Below are 12,932 nucleotides of genomic sequence, written 5' to 3' on the forward strand. Positions count from 1 at the left end.
ACGCCACAATATAAGTTGACACCGGAAACGATTGCAGGAATAAAGCCTGTGATCGAATCCATGATTAAACAGGGAATACTGAAGGAGATCGTGGGAAGTCCATGTAACTCCCCGATTATGGGTTTGCAGAAGCCTAGTGGAAAATACAGAATAGTGCAGGACCTTCGAAAGATTAATAATATTGTTGTTTCATGTTGTCCAGTGGTACCGAATCCATCAGTGATATTGTTTCAGATACCGTTCCAAGCTGAATGGTTCACAGTGATAGACTTGTGCCAGGCTTTCTTTTCGATTCCTTTAGATGAGGAGAGCCAGTAACTGTTCGCTTTTAAGCTGGAAAATCGCGTTTTAACATGGTGTCGTATTCCCCAGGGGTATACAGAAAGCCCATCGATTTTTAACCAGCTGCTGAAGAAAAATCTTGAAAGTCTAGTGCTGCCCATGAACTCGGTTCTGGTCCAGTACATAGACGATCTCCTAGTGGCGTCAGAAACTGAGGAAGCTTGCAAAACAGACACCATCACCTTACTAAATCACTTGGCCGAGAACGGACACAAGGTGTCTCCAAGTAAATTGCAGTATTGTCTGACCGAAGTGCAATACTTGGGCCACAGGATTGAGAAGGGAAAACGGAAGGTGTCTCCAGACAGAATAGAGGCGATCATGAAAATGAATGCGCCTAAAACACAAAGAGAAGTCAGGATGTTTCTAGGCATGGTTGGTTATTGTCGGCAGTGGATAGCCAACTTTTCACTGAAGGCAAAACCGTTACTACAACTGACGCACAAAGGAGTGAGTGATCCGGTACCATGGGACAAAGATTGTTTGATGGCATTTTTGCAGCTGAGGGAGGACTTGTGTCGTGCCCCGGCTTTGGGAATGCCTGACTATGAGAAGCCATTCTTGCTTTACTGCTGCGAGAGAGAAGGTTGCGCTTTAGCAGTTTTGGCCCAGATACACGGCAATGCGCGTAGGCCAGTTGCTTACTTTTCGGCTACATTAGATCCAGTAGCCGCAGCGTTGCCCGGATGTCTCAAATCCGTTGCTGCAACGGGTGTCAGCATTGAAAGATGTGAAAATGTGGTAATGGGACATCAATTAGTGGTGTACGTACCACATTCTGTGGAATTGTTAATGACCAGGACCAAGACTCAGCATCTGACGAATAGCAGGCTCACACGCTACGAGCAAGTCATATTGGCTGCTGAGAATGTGACCCTGAAGAGATGCTCTGTTTTGAATCCTGCTACTTTGATGCCACTTCCAAATGATATTGATGATGAAATTTGTACAGATCATGACTGCCTTGATGTGACTGAACTATGCACCAAACCGAGACCAGATATCGTAGATGAGCCATTGACTGACCCCGATGAAATTTTCTTTGTTGATGGTTCATGCGTAAGAGACGATATTGGTCAGCTGAGAGCAGCATATGCAGTTTGTACAATTACTGGAGTTGTGGAAGCCGCCTGCCTGGAAGGAGTACATTCCGCTCAGGTAGCTGAAATCATTGCTTTGACCCGTGCCTGTTTAGCAGGCAACAAAATTCGAGTCACCATATACACCGATAGCCAGTATGGTTTCGGGGTAGTTCATGACTATGGGCAGTTGTGGTCTCAAAGAGGTTACATGACCTCCTCGGGTTCTCCTATTAGGAATGGAGAATTCGTGAGATTATTGTTAGAAGCATTACAAGGTCCGACAGCTATCGCAGTTGTCAAATGTGCCGCGCACACAAAGAATGTAGATTTTGTGTCGCAAGGCAACCGTTATGCCGATGAAGTAGCACGTTACTGTGCAGAACAGGGGTATTCTCACACCAATGTAGAAGTGGGGGGAATACAAGAAAGAACTGAATTGACAATGTTGTTAGACACTGTAGATACGTGGGACGAATTAAAGTGTGTTCAGGAAAATGCACCAGATGATGAGAAAAAGGGCTGGGAAACAGCTGGATGTACTAAAAGTGAAATGAATTTTTGGATTCCTGCAGATGGGAGAGCAGTTTTACCTAACGAACTTGTTAGTCCAATGGCAAGGAAATTGCATGGACCAGCACACATAGGTAGAGATGCTATGGTGAGAGTATTCAGACAAACGTGGTTTAATCCGAAGTTTAGAGTAGCGGCAGAAGCAGTATGTCAGCGTTGTGCGATTTGTCAGCAACTAAACGTAGGGAAAAGAACACCAGTCACATTAAGTCACATAGGGAGGTCTGGGGGGCCTTTCAATAGGATGCAGCTGGATTTTATTGAAATGCCCAAGTGCAATCGACTCAGATATGTGTTAGTGATTGTCTGTATATTTTCTAGATGGGTTGAAGCTTATCCTACACGTAGGTGCGATACACTCACAGTAGCAAAATTGTTGCTTAGAGAGTTAATACCGAGGTTTGGGGTGCCAGCCTCTTTGGAAACGGACAGAGGAACTCATTTCAACAGCGAAATAGTGAAGATGCTATGTTCAGCTTTGAGTATCGATCAGAAGCTCCATTGTAGTTATCGACCAGAAGCTTCGGGGATTGTAGAACAAATCAACAGCACAATTAAATCCAGACTTGCCAAAGTTTGTTCATCGACATCCCTGAGTTGGCCAGATGCACTTCCATTGGTTCTTATGAGCATACGTAGCACACCAGATAGAAGAACAGGTCTCTCTCCACACGAGGTGCTAATGGGGAGAGCTATGAGATTGCCATCGGTTCCGACTGCAGCATTGTTGAACATCACAGACGATTTGATCTTGGACTACTGCAAGGGACTATCTGATGCCATTCATTCTGTGTCCCTCCAGGTCCAGGCTGCAGAGGTTCCATCAGCACAAGACCTGTGCCATGACCTGTGTCCAGGGGACTGGGTCCTGGTGAAGAAGCATGTCAGGAAGAACTGTCTAGACGTGCGCTGGCGAGGACCATTTCAAGTCATACTAGTTACGAACACTGCAGTAAAGTGTGGAGGCTTGCCCAACTGGATACACGCCTCACACACCCGAAGAGTGCCAACACCTCTGGAAGAAACAGCTCCTCTCTCGGATGAAAATCCAGCGGAAAACGGAGAAGCCATAGAGAGGGAAAGCCAAGCTGTAGAGGTGATTGAAGAGGCTGAGCCTGTGTCGGAGCAGGCTGATGACGGTCAAGACACCAGTGAGACCGAAGCTGTCTCAGAAGAAGAAAGTAGCTGGGAATTCGAGTCAGATACCGAACAAGCTATAAGTGATCAAGAGACGAGTCCAAGAACAAGGAGCAGGAGGACAAGGAATGGAGAAGCTAGTTGGCCGGAAAGAAGGAGAAGATCAAGCTTGAGAGCAAATCCAGAGAGCACCCTTGTCCCGATCGCTGAAGATTCAGATCAAGACGAAGAAGCTACGGATTCAGGTTCTGAGAGTCCAAGAAGATCAAGAAGGGTACGTGTGCCCTGCAGAAGATACACCACCCCTGAGTGGACTTATCTAGCAGATGTCTTGGGGACAGAAATCTGGGAGAGTGAGAGACGTGAAGGTGATCAATCTCGATCCATTTGTGGCAGTGGAGATATGGATGTTGACGCCTGGAATCGAGACTGAGGGGTTACTGACTTTCACACTTCCCATTCCCCTTTACCTAAGTCGGATCAAAGACCTAGTGCTAAATCGATTAGAGTTTCCGACTTTTGGACATCAAATACCAGCACAAGAAGAAAAAGTCATTCGTTTGGAACTATTGGAATATGTTATTAAAGCTGCAGGTACGAGAATAATTGTAGATGCATAAAGACTTTTGTGTTTAAGCTATAAAGAAGAAGATAACCTAGCGCCGAGTGGAAAGAAGAATAAAATTAGGGATTACATTTAGAGGACGGAGAAGGGTTAGGGTTGTCTGTTGCTGAAGATAAAAAGACATTGTTGTGAAAAAGAGACTTTTTGTTGATTAAGAGCGCTTCATAGACTGAGAAATCAAACAAAGAAAATAAAGACTTGAAAAAGAAAACTTTTCCGCGAGAAAGAAAGAGCTACGCTGTTTGATAACATGGAGAACGACAACCCAAACCGAAAGGCCAAATGCATAATAGGTACACTAATAGCAGTGGTAATTTTTCTCATTATTACAGTAGTTACCATATCATACATAGTAGGATATACAAGTGTAAAGGAGACAACAGACGTAAAGCCTGTAACGACTTTGAAACCTGCTCTTGTTGGGAAGAAGGAGGAGAGCAATGTAATCTGTGAAAAGGCGTTACTGGCAAATGAAGCTCGAAGGTTACATGTAGACGAGTCACAGGGAAATTTTAGATCAAACGCATATGCCAAATTATTGTACGAGTATATCGATGCCATGGAAGCCAAAGATTGCTATGTTTGTATGCAATTGCCGGCTTCTGTAGATGAAGGTATCAGATATCATCATCTCCCACTGACTTATGGGATAACATGTAGTTTATTGCTCAGTATATTTTATGGTAGAGAAGGGTTTGAGTACTACTTTTCAAATTATGATTCGGTACTGCCTGAAGTCCCGAATTATAAACAAATGAATAAGTGGGACTATTATAAAAAGGAGGATAGATTGGCAAAATTCTTTCTTCCTTGGAATACATTAGATACTTCATATGCACGCAGAAATAATCTGACTTGCAAAGTGTCAGAGGTAGAGAAGAAATTCATAGGACAAGTAGATGACAGATACAGGAGGCAGAAGATTCTAAAAATGTCAGGACAGTGGAAAACTGATTGGACCGAAGAAGAAAAAACACACAAGAAGAAGGGGAGCAATGGTCCAATAGCTTTGGATAGAACGCAGAAAGGAAAGTTATGTTTAACTCGAAGCAAGACATAATATGAGAGTGTATTTGTAGGTGAAGTTAATTGCGAACATGCTTTTAGGTTAGAGTATTATACGAAAGATTTTATGAAAGAGATGCAAGCGATTCCTAATGTATATTTTGTATGTGGAAGAAATGCCTATGTAAGACAATTGGTATGGTTCATGTTATTTGGCAATTGTCTTCCCCAAAATATATCACGCGAAGGATTTAGAGATTATAGAAGGAAAGGCTTCGACAAGAACGAAAAGGGAAATAGGAGATGCTGAAGTAGTTGGAGACATATTTGGAGCAATGTTTCCTATGTTAGGTTTAATACTTAACGATGTTAAGATCAGGAGACTAGCTACAGTTGTAGATAGATTATCTGCAAGTACTGCAAGGTCATTAATGCTAGTAGAAGGAGAGATGCAGTCGATTAGAGCAATGGTTCTTCAGAACCGTCTTGCTTTAGATGTTCTGCTAGCAAAAGAGGGCGGAGTCTGCAAGGCTCTGAAGGTCCAAGAATGTTGTACTTACATTCCAGACAATTCAAAACCACTTGAGAAAGTCATACAGAACATTACAGAGATACATCAAGAAATCGAAGATTTAACAAAAGTAAATGTTTGGGAAAAAGTAGGTCATGGAGTAGGAAAGGTTGGAAGTTGGTTTGCCAACCTTGGTAAAAGCGTTGTGTGGTATATATTGAAACCTGTCTTAATAATATTGATTTGCATAATCATATTGTTGGGGTTAGTGAAATTGTACAAATGGTATAGGACGAACCGGTTACAAAGGTCCATGAGAGAGCAAGAAAGGAGATTAGCTGCTTTACAAGATCAAAAGTATAAAAGTTTAAGAGCTCTCGAAACGATAAAAAGAGGGAATCTTGTAACTAGTTCTGTGTAATGCAACATTCAAATTGCATTTTAGTGATGACCCCTAGAGGTCATCAAAGGGGGGAACTGAGAGAGCGCAATTTGAATAAAAAATATATCTGTACCATATTCACAAGCATATCGCATAAACGTAGAATCTGTAACATGAAGTTAGCACATGTAGAGTAAAATTAGCCGATGTAACCAATGTAATAGGAAATGTATTTGTATTCACTTTAGATTAGAAGGCCCGTATACGTAGTGGGCTAATATAGAAATGTATAGAAATGCTTACGAACAGCAGAACGTGCAAAATCAGAATAGAATAGACGTATATAATTATAAAACGGAGAAACGTTACGAAATGTAAAGTGAAGAAATGTGCAGCATATATAGCACGGTGTAAGCATGAGAATAAATGTTGTATTTTATGTAAGATGTATTCGCTTGTAATCAAGTGATTTGCTAAATTCGATTATATATAAATGTGTGTTAAAGGTTATACTGTGTAGAAGAGTTTGTAGGAATGTTAGAAGAGTTTGGTCATGTGTGATTTTAACCTGACTGACCAAGGGTTCGCAGGAGTGTAGTCCGCTGTATGAAATTTAGTGGGCTCACAGGAATAGGGATAGCCTTGATCTAAACGTGCGAGCCAAAAGTCAAAGGTCTTGTTAAATTTCAAGTGACAATGCTAGACGAAGTTTATGGCCTAAAGTGAGATAAGAGACGCTTGGAATTTGAGTCTTGTTTAGAAATGACCGTTCACAGGACCAAATGAGGTTACGAACACAGTCGTAAAGAATAGAGTTCTGATGAAGTGATAGACTTTGCTCTGAAAGTGTCAACTGGAATGTCAATGAAGTCACCAGCAAGAAGATGAAGATGGTGTCTAAGAAGAAAGGTCAACTTAACGGACGACGCGAAGAGACGATGCTATGGAAAGACCTAGAGAATGACATCATGTGAATGTGCATGTGGTGGGCGTCAAGGGGCGTTCCACCTATACTGTGATTGTGTATTTAGGGACAGCACCCAGGGGAGAAGAGCAGCACAAGAGCTCAGAGCGCAGAACCAAGGCGCAGAAGAGAACAGAGCGCAAGAGAGCAGTAGGCCGAGGACCCTTAGAGAGCGGATGGGTAGGCAGAGAGGGTACTGCTTCTCGACATAAGTTACCATTAGAGGCTAAGAGAGTTTGAACTTCTTTGGAAGTCAAACTGCTGACACCTTTTTAGGTAAGGAACTTGCGAAGTAGGGATGTCACCTAGCATAGAGTAGGGACAGATTTAACTTGTTTATTCTCTTTTTATAGATGACGCAACGGATCCACTTTGTGTCTATGCTTTTTAATCTGTTGATTCTGGAATTGATATTGATCGTATTCTTTTGTAGACTTAGGTTCTTTAGGGAATTTATGTTCCTTTTAGTTCCTGTATACTTGTTGAATCTTATCCTGAGAGGATTGTATATGCACTTGATTATGATTTTATATTAAATTTTTAAAACTTTATCAGTCGTAAGTGGTTCTTCAGAGTTGCGTCAGTCTATGGGGTTGATTTCACCTATGTGGGGTTTGCCTTTTACTCAATGACAGAAAATAATCGATCCAAAATAGACGAATGAGATAGGCATCAAAGTGATCAGAAAAGATATCAAAATCTCATTCCCCGCAGAGGCGCGAGAATTCAGCTGCAGAGAAAGTGAAACCAACTCTGCTGCTGCTCCTGGAGAGCACCGGAAAAGGCGTTACTGGCAAATGAAGCTCGAAGGTTACATGTAGACGAGTCACAGGGAAATTTTAGATCAAACGCATATGCCAAATTATTGTACGAGTATATCGATGCCATGGAAGCCAAAGATTGCTATGTTTGTATGCAATTGCCGGCTTCTGTAGATGAAGGTATCAGATATCATCATCTCCCACTGACTTATGGGATAACATGTAGTTTATTGCTCAGTATATTTTATGGTAGAGAAGGGTTTGAGTACTACTTTTCAAATTATGATTCGGTACTGCCTGAAGTCCCGAATTATAAACAAATGAATAAGTGGGACTATTATAAAAAGGAGGATAGATTGGCAAAATTCTTTCTTCCTTGGAATACATTAGATACTTCATATGCACGCAGAAATAATCTGACTTGCAAAGTGTCAGAGGTAGAGAAGAAATTCATAGGACAAGTAGATGACAGATACAGGAGGCAGAAGATTCTAAAAATGTCAGGACAGTGGAAAACTGATTGGACCGAAGAAGAAAAAACACACAAGAAGAAGGGGAGCAATGGTCCAATAGCTTTGGATAGAACGCAGAAAGGAAAGTTATGTTTAACTCGAAGCAAGACATATTATGAGAGTGTATTTGTAGGTGAAGTTAATTGCGAACATGCTTTTAGGTTAGAGTATTATACGAAAGATTTTATGAAAGAGATGCAAGCGATTCCTAATGTATATTTTGTATGTGGAAGAAATGCCTATGTAAGACTGCCTGACAATTGGTATGGTTCATGTTATTTGGCAATTGTCTTCCCCAAAATATATCACGCAAAGGATTTAGAGATTATAGAAGGAAAGGCTTCGACAAGAACGAAAAGGGAAATAGGAGATGCTGAAGTAGTTGGAGACATATTTGGAGCAATGTTTCCTATGTTAGGTTTAATACTTAACGATGTTAAGATCAGGAGACTAGCTACAGTTGTAGATAGATTATCTGCAAGTACTGCAAGGTCATTAATGCTAGTAGAAGGAGAGATGCAGTCGATTAGAGCAATGGTTCTTCAGAACCGTCTTGCTTTAGATGTTCTGCTAGCAAAAGAGGGCGGAGTCTGCAAGGCTCTGAAGGTCCAAGAATGTTGTACTTACATTCCAGACAATTCAAAACCACTTGAGAAAGTCATACAGAACATTACAGAGATACATCAAGAAATCGAAGATTTAACAAAAGTAAATGTTTGGGAAAAAGTAGGTCATGGAGTAGGAAAGGTTGGAAGTTGGTTTGCCAACCTTGGTAAAAGCGTTGTGTGGTATATATTGAAACCTGTCTTAATAATATTGATTTGCATAATCATATTGTTGGGGTTAGTGAAATTGTACAAATGGTATAGGACAAACCGGTTACAAAGGTCCATGAGAGAGCAAGAAAGGAGATTAGCTGCTTTACAAGATCAACAGTATAAAAGTTTAAGAGCTCTCGAAACGATAAAAAGAGGGAATCTTGTAACTAGTTCTGTGTAATGCAACATTCAAATTGCATTTTAGTGATGACCCCTAGAGGTCATCAAAGGGGGGAACTGAGAGAGCGCAATTTGAATAAAAAATATATCTGTACCATATTCACAAGCATATCGCATAAACGTAGAATCTGTAACATGAAGTTAGCACATGTAGAGTAAAATTAGCCGATGTAACCAATGTAATAGGAAATGTATTTGTATTCACTTTAGATTAGAAGGCCCGTATACGTAGTGGGCTAATATAGAAATGTATAGAAATGCTTACGAACAGCAGAACGTGCAAAATCAGAATAGAATAGACGTATATAATTATAAAACGGAGAAACGTTACGAAATGTAAAGTGAAGAAATGTGCAGCATATATAGCACGGTGTAAGCATGAGAATAAATGTTGTATTTTATGTAAGATGTATTCGCTTGTAATCAAGTGATTTGCTAAATTCGATTATATATAAATGTGTGTTAAAGGTTATACTGTGTAGAAGAGTTTGTAGGAATGTTAGAAGAGTTTGGTCATGTGTGATTTTAACCTGACTGACCAAGGGTTCGCAGGAGTGTAGTCCGCTGTATGAAATTTTGTGGGCTCACAGGAATAGGGATAGCCTTGATCTAAACGTGCGAGCCAAAAGTCAAAGGTCTTGTTAAATTTCAAGTGACAATGCTAGACGAAGTTTATGGCCTAAAGTGAGATAAGAGACGCTTGGAATTTGAGTCTTGTTTAGAAATGACCGTTCACAGGACCAAATGAGGTTACGAACACAGTCGTAAAGAATAGAGTTCTGATGAAGTGATAGACTTTGCTCTGAAAGTGTCAACTGGAATGTCAATGAAGTCACCAGCAAGAAGATGAAGATGGTGTCTAAGAAGAAAGGTCAACTTAACGGACGACGCGAAGAGACGAAGCTATGGAAAGACCTAGAGAATGACATCATGTGAATGTGCATGTGGTGGGCGTCAAGGGGCGTTCCACCTATACTGTGATTGTGTATTTAGGGACAGCACCCAGGGGAGAAGAGCAGCACAAGAGCTCAGAGCGCAGAACCAAGGCGCAGAAGAGAACAGAGCGCAAGAGAGCAGTAGGCCGAGGACCCTTAGAGAGCGGATGGGTAGGCAGAGAGGGTACTGCTTCTCGACATAAGTTACCATTAGAGGCTAAGAGAGTTTGAACTTCTTTGGAAGTCAAACTGCTGACACCTTTTTAGGTAAGGAACTTGCGAAGTAGGGATGTCACCTAGCATAGAGTAGGGACAGATTTAACTTGTTTATTCTCTTTTTATAGATGACGCAACGGATCCACTTTGTGTCTATGCTTTTTAATCTGTTGATTCTGGAATTGATATTGATCGTATTCTTTTGTAGACTTAGGTTCTTTAGGGAATTTATGTTCCTTTTAGTTCCTGTATACTTGTTGAATCTTATCCTGAGAGGATTGTATATGCACTTGATTATGATTTTATATTAAATTTTTAAAACTTTATCAGTCGTAAGTGGTTCTTCAGAGTTGCGTCAGTCTATGGGGTTGATTTCACCTATGTGGGGTTTGCCTTTTACTCAATGACAGAAAATAATCGATCCAAAATAGACGAATGAGATAGGCATCAAAGTGATCAGAAAAGATATCAAAATCTCATTCCCCGCAGAGGCGCGAGAATTCAGCTGCAGAGAAAGTGAAACCAACTCTGCTGCTGCTCCTGGAGAGCACCGGACAGGACTGCAGGGCCTCTCTGTCAGCAGAGATGGGCTCCTGTGCCACACTTTGGAGGAGCACCATGCCCCACTCCAGAGGTCCTCACCTTCCATGGATCCGTGAAAGTTTAATCAGCCTTCTTCTAAATTATTTGTAAAGGTTATGCCTATTTACAGAGTTTTCTTTTCTTTCCCTCTGAGTGGGGCCCCTGAGCACATTGAGCACCCCCCCCCCCTCCCCCCCCCACCGCGGGGGCCTGCCGGGGGGTGTTACGCCCCTGTGTATATGTTATATATTGAATTTCTAATTATTTATCGTATAAAATATTTTGTCAACACGGAAAAAGTCTAAGTATAAAAACGTTCTCCGGAGAAATTAATTTAGTCTGAATTGCTTTAGTGATAGGAAGCTGCACAATCACATTTCTTTTGCTTATGTGTTCTCAGTATAAAGAGCTTTGGCTCGATTTGTGCAGTTTCTAAAAGCTTTAAGATATTTGCCTGACAAATATTTCTGCAACGGACCGAATGAAACATAATAAATTCAATGGCATCCTATTCATCTATAGACTATATGCATTTCTGTGAATCTGATTCCACCAGGCTAGTTGTTTTCACACTCTTAAAAGTGTAGGTTCTTTGTTCTTGACTAGTATACCTTTTATTTCTCCCAGTGGTCTGAATCGGGTCTTTTGTCATGTATGGGACTTGCAAGTGTGCCACTGCAGGATTCAATAGCAGAAATACAAATATACGTTTTTTTCACCTGTTAGGAACACGGAGAAAGCGCTATGGCAGACAGAGAGAGTGTTACAAAGGTGTTGTGCACTGGCCTGCAGGAGCAGGTTAGTGACAGTGCATACTCTGAATCACCCAAGTCCAGTACCTTTCGTCAGAAGCCCGCAGAGTAATCTGGTTTTTGCTTGCAGGAATCGGGAGCGGGAAACTTGCCTTGAAACCAGTAGTCGTCCAGCCAGTGCTTAATTTGAGACAGTGGTTTACGGTGCTCTAGATTGTCAGCACCGGAGCTTGTGACAGTCTGCCACATGGTAGCACGGTCTGTCTAATTTAGAAATGAGCACAACAAAAATAATTTCTTAATTCAATGCACATTAAAAAGGACTAATAAAGAATTGTCACACCTGTTGGAGTGTGGTAGTTAGTTGTGTTAGTGCTATAATTGGCAGCACAGACAGGGGCAATGGGTAGTGCAAATGGCAGTGGCCTCCTGACGAGGGCCCTGGCACAAGGCCGGTCCTAGAACTTCTGGGGCCCCGGGTGAAAGGGAAGATGTGAGGCCCCTCTAATTTGCATTTAACATCCATTCGCGGCCGGCATGACTCGTGGTGGGGGTCTCGCGGGGTTCTTCAGGGAGGGTACGCGGGTTATTATAAAACTGAACTTCCCTTCCCGGGTCTGGTGTCGTCTCTGCACCTGACTTGATCTCCTGCAGCCTCCCTCCGCTTCCCTAAGCCAATCACAAAGCTGAAATGACAGTGTTGTGATTGGTCGGGATGGTGACCAGCCAGACGAGAAAGGCCAGAGTGCGCATGACTGGTTTGGTTGGCCCCTTAGGGCCGACCAAACAGTCAGAGCCCTTAGCAGTGTGCAAGCCACTCCTCCCTTGCCATAGAGCAGAACCCCCCCCCTAACCAAACACTTCTGCTTTCTCGCACTGCGAGAAGCAGAAACATAACATTTTAGTTTTAGCATTTTATGTTTCTGCTTCTCGCTCTGCGAGAAAGCAGGGGGGTGACGCTCCTCCGCCCTAGTGGAGGAGCCATCCTTGGCAACATCACAAGAAGTGACATTGCAGGACTATTGATCTTATTTGGCATCACTGAAGAGATCTAATGTGGATATCAGTAACAGGGACAAAAAGATAAATATAAAAGTTAAATAAGTCCATATATTTTAAAACTGTATTAAATGGCTTACATGTGTCGCATTGGATGGAAAATCTAGGTGCAGGTCTCACAAAGATGGATATTTTTTACGTATGTTAACTGATTGTTTCCAGATGAATGCATGATAAACATTCCAGTTCTGTCTCATGAAGGGGGGAGATCCTGTTGAGGTAATGTGGGGAGGGATCATTCAAAACATAAAATTACACAAGAGAAAACCCCTCACTTCATCGATATAATCGTAAATTTCAAAAGGCTCCCTTGTCTTTCTGTGCCATTATTGTGCTACCTTAGGATGACATTAATACTTAGTAATTTGTTTTAACATAAATCCTCCAACCAGTATCCCAGAGGCGTAGGACAATCTTTTTTGTGTGTGGGGACTTTACTCGCCAGAATTATGTTAAGTGCAAAAACACAACACATATAATACAAAATTACAAGAAACCA

This window comes from Lissotriton vulgaris, chromosome 2_1, assembly GCF_964263255.1.
Source record: "Lissotriton vulgaris chromosome 2_1, aLisVul1.2, whole genome shotgun sequence".
NCBI lineage: Eukaryota > Metazoa > Chordata > Amphibia > Caudata > Salamandridae > Lissotriton > Lissotriton vulgaris.